The sequence below is a fragment of the Passer domesticus genome, chromosome 10 (assembly GCF_036417665.1).
Source record: "Passer domesticus isolate bPasDom1 chromosome 10, bPasDom1.hap1, whole genome shotgun sequence".
Taxonomy (NCBI): domain Eukaryota; kingdom Metazoa; phylum Chordata; class Aves; order Passeriformes; family Passeridae; genus Passer; species Passer domesticus.
Window position 1 is genome coordinate 19,353,361 of NC_087483.1, and position 19,126 is coordinate 19,372,486.

The following is a 19,126-nucleotide window of genomic DNA, read 5'->3' on the forward strand; positions in this document are numbered from 1 at the left end:
TTGTCCTTGCTCCTTAGTTTCAGCTATCTGAATAAACTTCCATTGTGAAACATATTTAGGAAAAAAATATTGAATCAACAAATACAAATGTATACTCCAGTATAGTGTACCTGAAAAATTAGTTTATGATGTTCACATTACATGTTATTACAGAAACCACAACATCTGTCAAACTATTGGTGAAATTATATCTGCTGAAGCATTTATATTTCCTTCCCAGTGGTTATGTGCTGAAGTAGCTCAGTGGGTGGTGCCTTTGCTTTTAATTTTCAGTATTGGGAGTTTAGATGCTTCTGCATGCAGAAGCACTGACTCTGTTGCCACGCTTGTTCCTTTATGTGTGTATTCAGTGGCCTGGGGTCTTTCAGATGGGGTGGGGTTAGTGTATTGCAGTCTTTAAAAGCTCATTTAGCATATGATGATATGTAAAATCAGACATATTACAACACTTCAGTATATAATATAAATATAAATCAACATAAAACATATGAAATTTGTCGGTCTCAAGTAAGTTTTGTGTAACTGACAAGTGTTTCCAGGTAAGGAAAATCAGTTGTGTCCCAGAACTCACATGCAATGAACTATATTTTGTGGAATAGGTAGAAGCTCTCCTGTTTAGCTGGAGGAATACAAGAATAAGCATTTCTGGATTTAATAATAACAACCTTTAAAATAAGTTAATATATATTTGCGAGCAGTGTATGTCTGTAATTATTCACTCAAATACTTGTTTGAATTCCTAATGGTACTGGGTTTTATGAGTTACTCTGCTGTTCATTTTGTCAGTGTCTTTGAATGGCTGATTTCAGCATTAAAAGAGATGGTGAGCAAATGCTTTTATATAGTCCTGACAATTCTGATAATTTTACCACCTAACTATCCTAGGTTTATCATATTGCTGTGATTTTTTTCAAGCTGATGTTCTGATTTAATAAAATGCTTCGTTGTTTGTTGTGTTGCTGTTGGGTTTTTTTGGGAGGCTTTTTTGGTTTGTTTTTTTTTTAAATTTTTTTTTCAGCTTCTGATTTTTATGAAATGACGAGTCTGCGTGTATAGAAAGGTTACTTCTCCTTGTACAGTGTGCTGGTCATACATAAAGAACTGTGCTGTGACATAGCTGCCTTTCACCGATTAAGGAATGTCTATGAATGTTTTGGTTTTCTCTCCTGCTCAGTGGTGTGGACTTGGCTCAAGAGGAGCAGGAGAGACTTGGAGTTCTGAGCTTCAGTGTGGTGAACAAGTGGACAGGAAGAACCAGGGAAAGCTGCTGTAGCTTCGAATGTGCAGCGTGCCCTAGTGCCCGAGCCTTTGGTTTCCATGAAGGAGGTAATGACTGTGTCCGAAATGACTCCACGTGACTCACAAGTCACTTAATTCACTTTCAGTTTGTGATAGGCATTTGTCACCTGCTTTTATGTAAGGACCCTGCCTCAGTGTAACTAAGCAGGGCCCTTTGTGCACACACTGGTACCTTTTCACACCTATTTGATCTAGAAACCCAGAGAACAGACTGAAGTTCATTCTAGTCTAAGGTTGTCTTTTGTAGTCTTTAAAAAAAAACCCTGGCTCAGTGACAGTATTGTTGTTTTGTCTATTTCTGCCTTCTACTGTTTGTTTTTAAGCAGCTCTATAAAGTCATGCCAGGAACTATACATAATAATTATGAAACCTTTCCTTTTGCTGGAATTAACACATTACATTTGTACTTAATAAGGATTTTGAGAGTTTTTCTCACTATGCTCCGTTTTTTCTTTTCATCCCTCTTTTTTCTGCCAACTGGCTGATAGTGTCTTTGTGGAACTGTGTAACCTGATTTTATTTTCCCCTGGGGAACCTGGGGACAATGTACCTTTTTGTCTTTTATGAAATGCTTTCTAAATGAGTTTATTAAGCCTTCTTCATTATCTCAAACCTCTCACACTCCTCAGTAGTCATGTCTAGCTTTTAGAGCAGCATTCAAACCTGTATCTTGTTTAGTGTTTGTTTTAATATTTCATTTCATAAAATATTTCATCTTATTTATCCTGTTTTTGTAAAGGGGAGAAAAGGAAAAATTCTAAAATATTGGCTTTTAAATTAGTACTATTTAAAATAAAGGAAATCAGTAGAATTATGGAAAAAGTTGGTATTACCATCAAGAAGAAATAGGAACGAAGTGGGCAACTAGATTTTTCCCATGTATTAGGAGATAGAAGCCAGGTCAGTAAGTTGGTATTAGATATTAATATTTTAATTAATTATCTGATTAATATAGTGCATATGTAAAATTACTTTGTAATTTAAATTTAGAAGGCCAGTTGTAAAGGATGCCATCAAATACCATTATACAAAATATATAAAATGTTTAATTAAGCAGTAAAGCAATATAAACCATCTGCTTCTGTTGAAATAGTCAAGATGTTAGAAAGCCATTTCTTTTAATTTAAAACATCTATGTATTTTTGATTGCTTTAAAATTAGCATTCAGCTTTCATAAGGACTTGCTTATTTTTTCCCTGCAGTGAAATATGCAATAACTGTTAATGAAGAGGACTTTGAACAGAAATTCTGTTCATTTAGCACATTTTGAACCTTATTTTAAAATACCAATTTTTGTCAGTGAAGTTTCTTGTTCTTGCTAGTGGTTTAAAGACCAAAAGCTGCAGTTTGATGCTTTCTGTACATTGCATGGTGGGTAATTTATGAGAAACTCAGTTTTATTTTATTCCATTCATCAGCTGGGCCTTTTCCTGCAAACTATTTCATTGATGCTCAGCAGCTGAAAGTGTCATGAGGTACAGCTCTTTTGGGCCAGAGTGCTGCAGGCTTGTCTTGCAAGCTGCTGAAGAGTCAACCTGAACTCAGAATCACATAACTTGTGTCTCCTGGCAGGAGAAGGGGTGTGAGCAGAAGGGATATGTCTCTTCAGTCATTCCCGGTGGCAAAATTCCTGGGGAATCCTTGCACAAATGAAAGCCACCTGCCAAATCCCAACTAAAACCTAAACATTCAAAGGAGCACACAAGGAATTCCCTATCCTTGGTAGCAGGTTTTCAAAATCTGTAAATGGAGCATGGTGAATTGAACAGGCAAAGCTGTATTTGTCTGGAACTTCCAGGTTTATTTGGAGATTCTCTGATGCAGTTGGAAAGCTGTTTGCAGGGTGGTTTGTGCCAGTTTTGAAAAGATGAGGAGATAAAATGAGGTATAGCTGTGGGGGCAGAAGTTTCCTGTAACGTATTCTTCACAGTCTAGGGGTTTCTTTACAGACCTTGAACACAAAAATATGCTTTCTGTCTGACATGGTCTGCCAGTTGTTGGTTTTTGAATTCCTGGCTATGGTGTTATAAAGTGTTTTTTCCCTTGTACCTTGCAGGGGCTTGCATCTCACTTTGTTTCCTAATAGCTTCACAGAAATCTTTATTACACTTTTGATGCACAGTTTTATATATACAGACAATGTTATAAGAACATAGAGCTGTAACATGTGTGTTTTTCTAAATCAAAATAAGACAAATATGCTGTGAGATCCAATATTTTGCAGAATTTTCAGAGATCTTAGGTGAAGAGACGTTTAGGGATGACCTCAATGTAGTCAGCTAAAAGGGTAAAAATGTTGAAAGATTTGATTCCAACACCCCTGTCTTCCCTTCCTTTGTAATGGCAAAAGAGTTTTTCCTAATTCAGTAGTAATTTAAGGATGGGGTGACTAATTTGTATGCAAGGCATCCATAAACTTGACTGGGTTTTAAAAAGCTCCACATCTGCAGTGAGACCTCACATAGAGGGGCACGCACACTGCAGCAGTGTAGCAGCTGGTGGAGCCATCTGAGTATCCTTGAAGAAGTTTTTATTAAAGAAAACAGAAATAAACCTCAAGATTACAGCTCTTCAAAAAGTCTAAATCAAAGCAGAAACCTTGAAAAATGATGATAGATATGTCACATTGGGAAAGAGTGGCAGTCATCTGTCAATGTAAAAAAAAAAAGGCAAAGAAATGGAAGATGTTCTTAATATTCACAGTATTTAGCCAATATTTTACAAAATGGGCTTTCTGCTTCTCTTTTATCATTTAAACTTCACTTTGGGGATTTCAGAGTTTTAGCAGCCTGCTCTAATTCTGCTGACTTACTGCTGCTTTGTGTGCTGCACTGGCCCCTTTTTGGCAATTCTGAGCTGTCTGGCGCTGTTTGGAAACAAAACAAAGCATTCCTATTGCACTACAGAGATTTCCCATCTCCACAAACTGCACACCATAGCTATGGCCTATGAAGAGCAAGTCAAATTATTGACTTTAAGCTGATGATATGAGTCAGGATAAAAGGAGACAAGTCTTTGTCTCCTGCTTCCTTCCTTCTGCAAAGCTTTCTTGTTCCTTAATGTTTGGTCTGCTGGTGTGTGTGCCTGTGTGGCTGGATGACTTGCTCCAGGCTGAGACCCAGATTTTCTGCTCCCAGTTGATGAGTTTATACCTGGGTGCTGTGCTCTTTTAGGAGTGCAGTTATTCCTGTAGACCCCTTAGTCCAAATCTAGCTACTTGGACTAGGAAAAGTCCTGTTCACAGGAAGCAGAGACAAGTTAAAAAGGTGAAAAGTCAGTGATTAGACAAATTTGGTTGGAGGGAGGAACATTTTGAGGCTAGGAGATCAGTCACATTTGTTGAAGGCAGTGAAAAGGACTGCTTGGTTATACTGGTTTAGTTATTTAAAGATTAGTACTTTTCTGTATTAATGCTTCAGCTGTGATCTTTTAGTCTCACTGATGAACATTTATTCACAGAAATATGGGCATTATTCTTGTAAAGTGGGTGACTTTTCAGAGCAAGCTGTGTAGTGTTATTTGCACAGAGTGCCCTCCCTTGGTTGGTGTACAAGGCTGTCAGAATTGCATTCTATTTGTCTTTGTGCTTCAGTATTTCCTCATGGCTGTTGGCATTTCTTCTAACCTGAACCATAACATGCAGCATGTAGTGGAAACCATACACCCTCAATTTATCTCTGTGTGTTCTCATACACACAGAGATTGGCAGCTTGTCTGCAGATTGGAAACACAACTGTTCCCCACATAGGTCATTCTTTTGGTTTTATGTAATATTTTACTATTGAAGAATTAATCGGGTGTTTGTTGTTGTCTGGGGAGCTGATGCTGTTCCTTCCACACTGTGAGCAGGTAGAGGTTTATTCATTGTGGATGTGTTCTAGAATAAAACACCAAATTGCATACACTTGGGTTCTCTGTTAACATGACCTCTTCAACCTATATTGTAGCTGTCTTAGCATACAATGGGGGTTTTGCATTAGGTATTATGCTTAATTTGGTTCTGAAGGTTGCATTGTGAGGAAAAGCCTTCATTTCTACTGGTATGTCATATATATTGCATATACATCTGACTGCACAGGCTGCTGCAGTTTAAGCCTTTGACATAGTACAGAGAATTTAAAACTGATTTATTTGCATTGCTACTCTATTTACATTGTATTTATTGCTTCTGATGAAAAGAAATGTTTGAACTCCCAATGGATAAACCTAATACATTATTTAAATTTTTTTGTGATTCACATTCAGATGTCTTTAATGAGCCTGAGGAATGATTGCCAACTAAACTTGCTTCATTAATTTAAAACTAATGTTAATAGTATTATTTTTATCTGTGTTCCTTTAAAATTGTTCCCCCTGCTCTTGTTACATTCATGATCCATAAATAGATTCTTAATTCGTGCTTTGAATCATCATATAGTTATAATTTATATGCTGAAGTGATAATAAAGCAAAGATTTCAAGGAACAGTAGCTTTTAAAGCATCTATCAATTTAGTCAGCACTTGAGACATTTTCCATAAATATATGTGCTAAAGTCAAAACCTCACTGTTTTAAATGCTCAGTCTGGTTGCTGGGCTGGATCCTAAGCTGCTTTCCTTGTGGTGTGAACTAGTGTAATTTTATTAACTCCCTGGGAACTATCACAGTGTCCTCTTCACAACCCTGGACATCTTGTGTTATTTCAACTTCTTTACTAAGTGATGTCTGACTTTAAAAAAATGCTTATGTTTGATTTTGACTCTGCTCTTGATTTATGTTTAATGTGGAAAGTTGTTGTAAAATATGTTTATAAGCAAATTAAAAGGTGATTAGTAGCACTATTATGAATGAAATACTATTCAAAGCAAGAGGAAACTGTTCAGCACACATGGTCTCAGTTCTATGAGCACTTTGCATTCATGTGCATTTGAAAAAAACCAAAACAAACAATCCAAACCATGATTACACTGAAGGGCTTATACTTCAAAATACAAACATGTGTGTGAATGTTGGCAGAACTTAAGTCTGTGCAGTCAAGGTCATAAATGCTACAGAAATGCCATAATGTATTCACTTGATGCAAGAATCAGAATATGGTTGAAGCCAGTTACTATGATTCATTTTTGTTGTGTAAACTATCATTCATACATTGCAAATCAACATGCTTCAATCCTGATTGTCTTTGATATTTATTGTGGATATGTAAGCAGTTTTAAACTGCTTGGCATTTGTTCAAAAATTCCAGATTTACTAAGAGCTTTGTACTGCTCTTTAGAGTAAACAACTTTACTCTCAGCATTCAAGCAGTGCTGTTGTTTAAGCTGGCTGTGCTGGGAGATGGCAGGTGTGGGCATGCCCTTGAGAAGCACTGTCCTGCCCTGGGACCATGGCAGAGCTGAGATGTGGGCAAATCCTGGGGTGGTTGGAGGAGAGCAGTGCCAGTTTGTGTGGTCTTGCAGTGGCATCTGGGTCCCACATAGGCTCAGCTCCCACCTGGATTTGCTTCTGTGTTCCAGGTGGGGCTGCCAGTGGTAAAGTCAGGGATGTGGCAGTGCAGGTGCTTGTCTGAACTGGCTGTAGCACAGAGGAGCTGGGCTCACACAATTGCACTGACCGCAGCAGCACAGTAGGGTTATGAAGAGCACTGGATCAGAAAGGACCAGGCTTAGTTGAAAGGGATGTTTTTCCACTATAATCCCACATGAAGAAAAAAAAACCATGGAACTCATCTCAGCTAGGATGCAGAAATTTAGTGCTCAGATCCCTCTGCTTTTACTCCAATGCACCTTACAAAACAAAGCTCCCAGAAGAGCCGCCTTGGTTTAGTTTAAGAATATTGGATTTGGCTCAGCCCCAGGCAAAACAGTCTGCTGGACTAGCTGCAGTAAGAGCTTGGAGCTGGAGAGTTACCCTGTTGGTGGTAGGATAGTGGGTTGGCTCTTGTGGCTGCTGATTTCCTAGGGAGCTCAATAGATTAGTATCATAGAACTGTTTAGGTTGGAACAGACATCCAAGATTGTGGAGTCCAACAGCAATTTTTTCATACTATCCAGTCTAAATCTTCCATGGCACAACTTGGGGCTATTTCTTTTGGTCCTCTCATTTGTTACTTGTTATTTGTTACTCTCTAGAGCCTCTTTCCAGGTAGTTGGAGAGTGATAAGGTCATCCCCGAGCCTTCTTTTGCCAGGCTGAACAACTCCAATTCCCTCAGTCACTCCATAGAAGACTTCTGCTCTGCATCTTTCACCATCCTCATTGCCCTTCTCCGGACACACAATTTATTGTGAAATTCTTATATGCCTTGTCAAAACTGCTGCTTTTATTATATGGAAGAAGAGGTACTAAACATTTACATGGAGCTGCACATGGTATTGTGTCAGGGACAGTATCCTGAGGTTCACAAGATGGGTTCCCTTTTCTTAGGGAGGGAAACTATGCTAATCTTCCCTGGTTCAGCCTACTGGCCCATCCATGCTGCTTCAGCTTGGCTTCTCTGGTGTATTTGGTGGGGAAAAAAATGGCTTGGGCTTCTGAGGGGAAGACAAGGTTGTGTCTTCCATTAGTGTGACTTTTAATACAACTTTCATTAATTGATAGCAAAAGTTGTCCATCCACCCACACACTTTCATGCCCTGTTTTAGTTACTGTGGAGCATTTAATAATCTACTTGCATGTTCTTGTACTTGTATCGGTGGGGAAAACCTCTACTGACCTGGATCAAGCAAGATCAAACTCCAGCTTGCTGTCAGTTCCACTTGAATTACTGAAACAACTTTAAGGTGTTCATGGGGAAAGAGATATTTTTACGTATATGTAAGGTATTCATTTAGGTGTTAAAAAGAGTCTATTTTTTTAATATACAGATAGCGGATCCACTTCTAAGCTTAGTTTTGGATTTTTAAAAGATCTCAAAATGGATTTAATGTAATGTTTTCCTTTCTTTACACTTCAGTGTGGAGTTGCATGTGTAATTACATAATATTTGGATCTCATGATATTTACATGGAACAGTAATATTTACTACACTGATTTAAGAATTTGTTATGTGAAAATACATAAATCTGTTTAACTGGCAATACGATTTTCGTTTTTCACGAACAGTGAACTTTTTTTGGAAGGTGACTTAAGTAGGACGTTGGCACATACAAATGACCTATGCAATCTTTTATAATTCCAAGTTTGTGTCAGAGATAAGACACTAGAGGGAGCCCATATCACAGTTGTCTGCACTGAGAGAAATGGCTTTACGTAGATAAAACTATTTCTGCTAATGAGTAATTTAAAGAGAAACTTCTTATGGCTTTGCGACACAAAAAAAAAAAATATATCACAGTACTATAGCACACTTAGTTGAAAGCATTTTTGGAAGTCCTTCAATTCATAAAGTCAGTTCTCCCTTACCACTATCTGCATTTTTTGAGTGCTGTGGAAAGAGTACAATAGAGAAATCTGTTCTGGTGCTTACGTAATAGAAAACAATTTATGGCTGTTCCCTTTTAAAGGACTCTCAAGTCTCTGTGAGTGCAGTAACACAGAGGGAAGGCTTGAGTATGTGTGTTGAGGCATTCTACTTGTTCAGGCTGCGTGGAGACATGAGATTTTTGAGATCTGCTAGAAGATGAGGTTTTACCTTTGTTTGTGAATGCCTGTATGTTGCATGTAACTTCCTGCCACGTGTCAGTGAGCATGAGAAAGATGGCTCCTGCAGCAGTAAGCAGCAACGTGTGCCAGCCACTGGGCCACGGACCTCGGGTCATGTTACAGCAGCCGAGGGGTCATGGCTGTAGTAATTATTTAACTGCAGTCTTTAACCTTTAGATTGCAGTTTCCCCCTCACTAAATAGAGAGGCTTTAGAATTTAGCAAGGTTTTTGTCCAAAACAGTTTGCTTAAGGCTGCACCTGCGCTGCAGGATGTCGTGTGCATCCTGTGCCTGTGCTTCCTGCCTGTGATACTTTCAGGTGGTAGTGCTCACCCAGCATCCTCCTGTTACATAGTCAAAATAACACTCAAATCCACAAGATGGGAAGTATTCCCAGTTTCAGTCTGGATTCAATTGGGCACACTCGAAGTGAGAGTGCAAGTCTGGATGAGATTTAAAAACAGTCTTTAATTTTAACTGCCCAGCCTTATGTTCACTGTACTGAATACTTCAGTTCAAGGAACTGGAAGATGTAATGTTTTCAAAATTTCTATACATAAAGGATAGTTGAGAACATGTTGTTTTGATAAAAATACTAAAATGCAGTTTTTATTAATTCTGAGACAACTTCCACATTTCATGTAGCAATTCGCAAGGGATTCAATACTGAAGACCTTTAATATCCTGATTGCAGTTTGTTTAGTCTTTTATTTTAAAAAGTTGGACCTAAATCCATCAAAATCTGTTTACAAAGACAGTATTCAGTATTAACTGCTTTTTACTTCCATTCAGATCCCTTTGTCATGCTTCTAACAGCAAGCATTTTTTTCAACACTGCATTAGCAAATGATTATGTAAGTGTGTGCTGCAACTTATTCACTGGGTAGGTAGTATCAACATTGTATTTACAATTCAAATAAGAGTAGAGATGTATGTAATTTATCAGGACACCCTCTCTCTATCCATCTGTTAAGTGTGCTCTTAGAATCCTCTAACAGAAAACACTAACCCAAACATGTCTCCTCAGCATAGATACTGTTTGTCACTATGCACTACATTTGTGATTTGTTCTGCACTGGTTTTCCCGGGCTACTGTGGTTTTGTCCTTCTAATCACAAGGAATGTTTTTTAGAGCTTTGCTAAGATTAGTAGAAAATTACCCCTAATAGTTATAAATCTCAGTTGCTTGTGCAATTTTTTTAAAATTAGGAGCTCTTATGGATGTTTGTGTGTATGTTTTAATATATCAAAATATATTAATGGAAAAATTGTGTACATGTAGTGCAAAGCTACTGTTAATATTGTTTTCATGGTTTGAAGAGTAGTCAGTGCTTTTTCTAAAGCTCTCTGCCCATAGCACAGAATGAACAGAGCAGTAACAATTACAGAACTGGTAATTTTACTGGTCTTTGTGGTTCTTAGTATGGATCTACAGAAAGGTTTTAAATATCTACCAGCTGATTTTCACAACACCTCTCAAGCAAAAGGGTATTTCTATTTCCATTTTGAAACTGTCAAGTATGATATTCAGATCAGTATTGAAGTAACAAGCAGCTTTATGTACACCTTTTAGGAAAAGAAAAGGCAAAAACTTCCTTGCCTTCTGAAATGGAATGTGAAGTCTAGGTGCTTGTCTTACCAGCACTCCTGTTTTCCTGAAAGTCTGTGACATCAGCACTTTCTTACCCATTGGAATAAAAACAAGCTGAGTTAGTTTAAACAGTAGGAATGTAGTTCTTCTGATGCAACTTTTCTTTCTTATTAGAACAGGCTAGGGTACATTAACATATGGCAAATAGGCAGCAGATTTGGGAGGTAATTCCCATTTCAGAAGTACAATGATAAGCAGCTGGAGACAGAAGGACTCATTAAAGTCTTCAGCTAACACAGTGACCTCAAGAAGAGAAAATAGTCCCAGGTTTGTAGGCTACTTGCAGCTTAACACATTGTCATGTTAGGAAATCTTTACTTTTTTTCCATTACCAAAATAATGTGTGTTTGCCCTGCAAAGGCATGTGAATCCCAGTTGGATTTTGTCAGTTCCCTGCCCTCTCAGTGTTTACTTACCCACTGTCTTGGGGAGTTTGGCTCTAAAAGGCACCTCCTGTTCAAGTAGCCGTTTTTGTTGGGTGTGGAGCATGACAAACTCAAATTGGGAAAGTCTCTCACTGAACACTGGCTGTGGAAATAATGTTCTAAGTGTTTTTCAGACAACAGTTGAACTGGCTGGGATTGATGTATTAAACAGTGTTCAGGTGTTGGTGAAAGGCTGTACTTGCCAGATCTCAGAAATTCAACTTGAGAATCTGGGAAAAGACCAAGTTGTGGATGTCAGAATTTTCCCAGTATCTGGAGATGAAGATTTCTGCACAGGGCAGAACTAACAACCCAAAAATAGTGAGGCACTGAGGTTAAATAGCTGTGAAAATCTTCTGAAAGCATAATTTGTAGGAACAAAGCTATTTACTTGTTTGAATGATTGACAATTCAATCACTAGTAATTCACAAGTTTCCATTAGACTGAAGGAAGAATATGCTAGTCCTGCATCACAGTGATGCATTTAGAAAATAATTCTAGCTTTCTATAATTGTTTACATGAGTAACAAGGTTGAAAGAAAATAACTGAAAATTAATTGGAGTCTCTGTTCCAGCCATGTATGCAAATTTATTTTAAGATAAACTTTTTGAAGTGCCCTTAAAACAGAAAATTCTTACATTTTTGTGTTAAAGATGATTGCTAACCTGCAGAAGTAAACCATGGCAGGGTTTTTCCACTTACCACAAAGGGGTGATGGTGGTGTGTGTCAAGTCCCAAACACTTGCCTACTTGTTCCATATACTTTCCAGTCCATAATGTAAAGAAGAAAACTCATTATTATGGAATTTCTTTTGAATTTGTGATTACTCTGAGAAATATTTTGTTTGCAATCTCTTTTCTATGTGAAATATGGGAAAGGGTGGAGCTGCAACAGCAATAAGAGATCTCTTGGTAGAACCTTATGTTATTATAACTAGTTGTCTTGACCTGAAGATCTGTAAAGAGAAATAATACACCACTGAAATCTGTACTTAAGGATCACTACAGAAACATATTTGATGGAAATAGATGTCCTGTGCCCTTACTGCCTTGTAGTAATTGGAAAGTTTATGTGGGCTTGAGTTTGTTTGGCTGGACTTTGATGAAGGATTTTGTGTGGATTTTTTTTTCTTTTTTTGTTTTTCTTTTTTTTTTTTTAATACTGCTACGAGTAAGCACAACTTCTCAAGAACGGGCTGTGTTTAGAGAAGAGCAGTGTGCTGGCCAGAATGCCTGAGATATTGGATAAACAGATGATGATGAGCTTTTGTCCAGTTTCTGTCTTGTTCTGGATGATTCACAAACTAGAGACAAGATTTAGTGAAGGATTTTGTTTAATCCAAGTGATGGGGACACATGTTTCCACAATAAAATGTCCAGGACTGCGTTTCAGAGGCGGTGTGAATATAGCTTGATGTTTTCACTGTATGTCTATAATAAAAGATTAAATTAATAATAATATGAATAAATGTTTATTTTAAACATTTATCTACTCTATTATCCATTTTGGGGCAATATTGTTTAGTTGCTGATGCCAGTATAATTGTGAAGATATGTGATCAAGTAAATATTATACTTGAGAGGTAAACAAAATAAATTTCAATGAAATACAGTTCATTTAGAGTTGTTTCATATTTTGTGAGGAATTAGGAAGCTAATACTTGTGATTTAGATCTGATTAACAAATTTGGTCCATCCTAAGAAGTCTATAAATTAATTATACACTTTCCTTTTTTGTTAATTCCTTAACAATATGTGGCCTTCATTATCTTTAGGCAGATGCTTTCTGGAGACTGTTATATTTTACTGAAAAATAATTTATTTCCTGCTGTATAAAACCAAAATTCTATAGTCTAAGCTGAATGAAAAAGAGTGTAATCATCAAGACTAAAGTTGCCTTAAGACAGAGGGATGAATCTCTAGAAGAGAGATGACAAAGAAGGGGTGAACATGAAGTTGGGAACTTACAGGAATAAGTTTTGGAGGATGTCCTCTGTGATTCTAACAAACTTGGAGTGTAAAGGTGACTGGCAGGAGCCTTGTCTTGTCCACTGCTGTTTTTGCTGGTTTGCACCATATTAGCTGATGAACCAGAGTTTGATTTCTCTTCTCTACCTTCTCCAGCTGCAGTATATGTATTTGACCCCTTTGTCTGAAACAACGAGGGTTTAGTGTGGAAGAAGAGATGATGTACTTAATTAGAAAATATGAAGTGATTGTTTTGTTCCTATAATACTACATGTCCTCTATTTCAGACTTGGGATTACTTGCAGTATTTTGCAACTGGACAGTAATTTCTTTGATTGCTAAACCACATTTTGACAAGTTTTTTTTGGTCTAGTTTGTGTGACATGATATATTATTCAGTTCAGAAGTCATCTGGTAGTTTTATGTTTTGAATTCTCTGTTGTTCTACCTTATATTACAGAATCACTAGGTTGGGAGAGACTTTCAAGATCATTGAATCCAAGCCATGCCCTAATATCTCAACTGAACGTGACTGCCCCATCCAGTTTTTTTAAAACACATCCAGGGATGGTGACTCCACCACCCTGTTAAATTATTCAACTTAGGAGTTTCTGTGACTGTTTTGAAAATGAAATTGTTTTGATTATTGGAAACATTTACTTTCCTTTTTAGGAAACAGAGACCCGCTCCTGGTAAATGGTGAACAGCTTTCATTGTCCTAATGACTTTTCATGTCTCAAGTTGTGAGGAATACTTGAGTCAATGCTCTTTAAAGGTAATTTCAGAATTCTGTAAGCATGAGCTCCTCTCTATGCATAACAGAAACAGTAAGCTTAGGTAATGTTGTTAGCAAGTACTCTGAATCTCTGGCAACACCAGCATGACTAATGGGCTCAAAAAGACAGTTGATTTTTATTTCTTCATGTGGAATCTTGATTCTACTAGATCAAGTATGCTATTTATAGGATTTGACCAAAACACTTTCATATATTTTAAACCTTAAGTAATGTGTTATATTTTATAGTTGTCACCTTATGTCCCAAGTGCTAATACTGGCAGGTGAATTCCCCACTGCCATATGTAGCAAATATCCTATTGCTACTTATGCAATCAAAGCTTATACATTTTTCCAAATATTTGTTAGCCATATGTATTTTATATAGTCAATTATTTTCTTATAAATACTCAGGGAACACTGCAAAAACTGGCAGACTGCCTTAAAAAAATATCTTTTTGCCTAGTTTAAACATGAACTTTTCTAAAGTGAACAATTAATGTTACATGTAAGTCTGATTTTCAAAATTCTTTCAGAATCTTGCATATCCAAAGATGAATAAGAGCTATGTCTAGCATTTCTCTTGTCAGATAATGTCATAGTTTCTCCTTCATATAATTGTAATTCCATAAGATAATTAATAATTTTTGCAAATTAAACTGGTAGAGAGTACTGATGAATTATATTCCAGTGCTGATTACCAGCATGGTCTAAGGTTACTTGATTAAATGTGTTCTGTGCTTGTTTAAAAAGGACAGATAGACTGTGTCACTTGCAGCATGAGCAAATTGCTAGTCAGATCATTGTTCTGTTTTTCAAAAAGCAATCATGAGAGATAAAGCCTGATCTTTTCATGATGTTGCAAGTGCATTAATGAACAAGAAAAAATGGAGAAAGTGCTTGCTTTAGAGACTACAGCACTGTCTAGCAAGTACAAATAAATGGGATGTATGTAAGTTTAGCCTCAAACTATGGATAATTTAGCCTTGACTCAATCTCTTTGTGTTGCCATTCTAAAAATAGAATTAATCTATTAAAGATGCTGAATGCAAGCAATCTTTATCCTTTTTTTCATCGGTATAATACGTTAGAGAATCAGACTGGATATAAAAAGTAGAATATTTACTGATACATATGTATACATATCTATGTGTATGTGCATATTTAAACATATATAACTGTACATGTGATAGACAACTGCATACTTGGTGTCCTCTGCTTTTTGTGTAATTGTTGATACTTTCATCCAAAGAAGATCCTGTTTTTTAACTCTAGTGCCATTTGTTGTGTCATTTTGGATAGATAGTTGTTTCTAAGTTTTCCTTGATGCTAATAGGCCTTGCAACGCCCCATACAGAGCTGTGACGTGGTGGGTGCAGGTTTGTTTAACAAGAGTAACCACAGTAACAGGCGTGTGTTTCTGTAGATACAGGAATCACAGGCAAGTTAATGTTCACAGACTGGTGCAGCAGGGAACAGAAGAAGAGTGCTGGAATTAGGAGACAGGAGGGCTGCATTAGATGTTACATATTACAGGAATCAATATCTGTGTTTAATTTGCCTTTTTTTAAAAAGTGGTGCAATGATAAAGGCTATTTTGTTATTTTAGAATTAAAAAAAAATTACCTGTGAAATGCAGCTGTATTTCTATCATGGAGTTATGGGCATTGATATTTACTGTTTCATTCTTAATAGGATAGAATCAGTCTGTTCCACTATAGTAGTTCAATTCTGTACACCATGTACAGTTCTGTAATTTGGAAGAAAAAAAGTGGGTATCGTGAAACTATTCCACAAAATTTGCCCTTTTTGATTAATACACAGGTTATATATAGTTCTACAAAGCATTTTTGGTGTGCCTTTTTGCCCTGGAGTCTGAGTTAACTGACTGTAATGTTGTATATTGTGTGTTGTATAGCAAGATTAGTAGAAACCTGCATTTCTTTTAAATGGGAACTGTCTAAAGTTTAAAACACCTTTGTACTGGGCTGGTGAGATTAAAATTCTGGAAGAAACCAGGGCCACTTTTATTATTAACCCTTGAATGAGAATGACTGGGGTAAAGATGGGGAGAAAACCTGTGTGTAGACTGGTGGGAGAAGACAGAAAGCCATGTCATTTTTTCACTGAAGAACAAAATACCAATAGTTTCATAACCTGGAAGGGATATGTAGATTTAGTGCCTTTAGCTGCTAATTCTTTTGCCTACTGAATGCCAGGTGGATGCTATAATGTTGGAGATATCACTTTATAAAAGGAGAAACTTCCAGTTGGAAGTAAATGCCGTTGTCAGTTAGAGAATGGGAGGAAATGGGGATAGAGCTATCCAAGAGTTTCGAACACATGCATTTCCTTCAAGGTGCTGCCTTTCATTGTCCAAGTAGGGGCATTACAGCAGTCCTACTTGAGTCAATGCTGTAGAGCTCAGTACTGGCTGCAAATGCCTTTTGCATCCTTTTCAAAGGCAGGCTGCTCTAAAGCCAGACACTTATACTAGTAATTCTTCCTGCTTTCTTTCATGTCTAATACTGAATATGTAACTGAATTCCATTCAAGACACAGAGAGCTGGAATATAAGAAATTCTGGGATCCAAATTCAGTGTTATGAATATCTATAATGTCAAGTATTCGAAGGATTTAATTAAATCCTTATGCATAGTTGAATACCTCCTGAATTTCATTTCAGTTTCAATCAAGCATCTGCAAATGGAGTTGGTGTAATCGCAGGTTTTGTGACATTTCATAAAGGATTTTTTTAGCAGTCTAAATCAGCTACAAGGTTTGAGAATACTTCTTCATTGCAGCTCTCCAAGTTCAGTAGAACAAGATGAGTTTTATTTCATGAGAAGCCAAGCTGATAGGATGTTTTAGGAGAGGAAGTTGTTCAAGGAGTAAAAGATCCTAAAGTTGTCATTCAGCAATAATCAAACAAAAAGTTAAGATTTGATGTTTGAGGTTTTTGTGTTTTTCTGCAACTGCAAGGAATCAGACTCACATTTCCATTTCCTTGGGGAGCTGTGGGCTCCGAAGTGCTTGTGTCTTTTAAACAAGCCACACATCTCCAAAAAAGGCAAAAATGTCATAGGAATGACATTTTAACATAAGCTGTGTTTTTCTGCATTAAAGTTTCTCGTGGAACAGCACAAGTTCTCTTATCCGCACCCTCTTATGGTAGAAATAGACAGTTTTGCATAACCACTTCTGCATGCTAAGTTATCCTATTGGTCTTGAATACAGATAAAAATATGACTACATAAGAAATAGAATTCAAGAAATTGGATTGTGCTCTTTGGTCAATAATGAAATTGAAAAGCTTTGCTTGCAGATATGTCCAAATGATGTGGAACTGATGTGGTTCAAATGTGGTTAGTTTCCCTGAGGAACCCTGAGCAATGATGATGCCTCAGAGAGATGATGTGAAAGAGTGCCTGTACCATGGAAATACATTGAAAAGGCAATGAAATGAAAGGATCTGCAGTTTGAATTGCTACTTTCTCTACTTTATGCATCAAGGTTTTTTACGCTGATTAATTCACTCCCCAGCTATGATTCATTTAATAGCATACCCAGCCACTGCTTTCGTGTTTTGGAACACTGACTGCAGAGCTACTATTTTGGTCTGCGGAGCAGGCTTTCTGTTTTGTGAAGTGTATGCACCATTTATACCAAGTTTCACCTCTAGAAAGACAAGAACAGTGTTACTTTTCACTTCAGTAAACTGATGTGCTTAAAGAAGATCACAAGCACTCCTGTATAATCAAAGATGTTTTACTGGACCAAGTATTTCTGATGTTAATGACTAGGAAAATTGTGATCTATTTTACAGCACATCTTAGTTGAGGATAGAAGATGTGCAGTCCATGGCTACAGTTTCCCTTCAGAATGTTTGACCTAGACCATGTTTCTAAATTCAGTGTTTTTAAGCCAGGCTTTTATTAAAAAGAGAGATGCTGCCTTCCCTTTCATCCTCTGCCATGCATTTTGTCCTGTCCTTGGAGCTGTTGCCAAGGGAGCGCACAATATGCTGGAGCAAGGAACTATGCTGATTGAAAGTGAACTAGATTTTATGGTTTTCTTTTTACTTCTTAGTTCCATCCAAGTGAGTTTCCTGACAAACTCACCATGCAGCTGCACAAATGCTGGCACTAAGATGAGGGAAGCAACAGTCTGGCACTGCTTAGAGGATGGGGAAGGAGCTTGCTCCTTTGGGTAGCTGTATGCTCCATTGAAGAACATGCCTTGTTTTCTGTCATTAAAGAATTGAAGTGGTTGTTACTTGTTGTGACTGTTATCACTTATGTCTGGGAAACTTCAGTGGGTTGGAAGTGTCTCTCACCGTTTCTAGTGTCACTGCTCTGCTTTCCCCGGGAGGTCCATTATACCAGGGCCCTATGGCTGATGCACAGTGAAGCAAGGCAGTTGAAAATTTCCTTTCCTGAAAGTAAAGATCTGTTGCTGCTGTGTGAGGGGAAGAAGCCTCTTGTGTACACAGGCATTTTACCTCGTTCCTGCGGCAATATTTAGCCACTCACAGTGATGCTGAGGAGCTTTAAAGAGAAAAAGCAAGCAAGTTGGCCTCCAGGAGAGATAAGCTCTGCTATTAATGGTATTAGAGATAATATTTGTTATTGATTTCAGTAGTTCAATCATTGGTTGCTAATACACAGATTTCTTGTATTAGATGTTTTTCTTGCCTGTTGATTATTGCTCCCTGCTAGCATCAGAAAACTTTTGTTCTAAAAGTATCCAGCTCTTGAAACAATTTAATGCCTGTATTCTAGACATAAAAATTATCTTCCAAAGCCCAAGATGCACATTTGAGTCAGGCCTCTCAGTTCATCTTCCAGTAAGGATTGTTGCTGCTGCTGCTCCTCCTTTGTTCAGAAGTAGTTTATCTCAACTCTTTGATTTTCTTAGTGGGATTTTAGTTTTGTGGTGACATAGCAGTAGCTTTTAGGAGTGACAAATACAGATCCAAGCAAGACCCAACAGACCTGGAGCCTGTCTGTTTTTTTAAAACAGACTTATTTCTTAGCCAATCCCAGCACTCAAACTGATACCCTCCAACCTCCTGAACATCTCTTTATGGAGAAGTGCAGTCTGACTAACTTGTGGCCAGATTTGTAGAAATGGGATGTTACAGAGCTCCTGCTGGTCTGTGATAGTACACACTTGCAAATGCTTACCTGTTGCAGGTGCAGTGCCAGGCGGAGTTGTTTACTCTGTGCTGCTGCTGATTTCCAGGGAGAAGCAAAAGAAACTGAAAGGTTTGTGCTAGTCATTAAAGTCAATGCCTGTTTCTGTTCTCAGTGTATATCCAAATGAGAAGTTTCTGAGTTAACATTGGGGGGGGTTTAGAGCTAAATTGGTTTTTTTGGTTTTTT

At 37.5% G+C, this 19,126-nt stretch overlaps 1 protein-coding gene across 2 annotated transcripts in view; it reads left to right on the forward strand.

The window, feature by feature from the left end:
• Positions 1 to 1,174: 1,174 nt before the first annotated feature.
• The window catches only part of PDE1A (phosphodiesterase 1A), a 198,916-nt gene continuing 180,964 nt past the window's right edge, over positions 1,175 to 19,126 (forward strand). The window contains exon 1 of one of the 2 annotated variants that reach the window (XM_064434262.1): positions 1,175 to 1,326. The gene's annotated coding sequence lies outside the window, so the exon portion shown is untranslated. Of the gene's footprint in view, positions 1,327 to 13,723; positions 13,743 to 19,126 lie in introns of those variants that run through there. The other variant, XM_064434263.1, reaches the window with a different exon arrangement.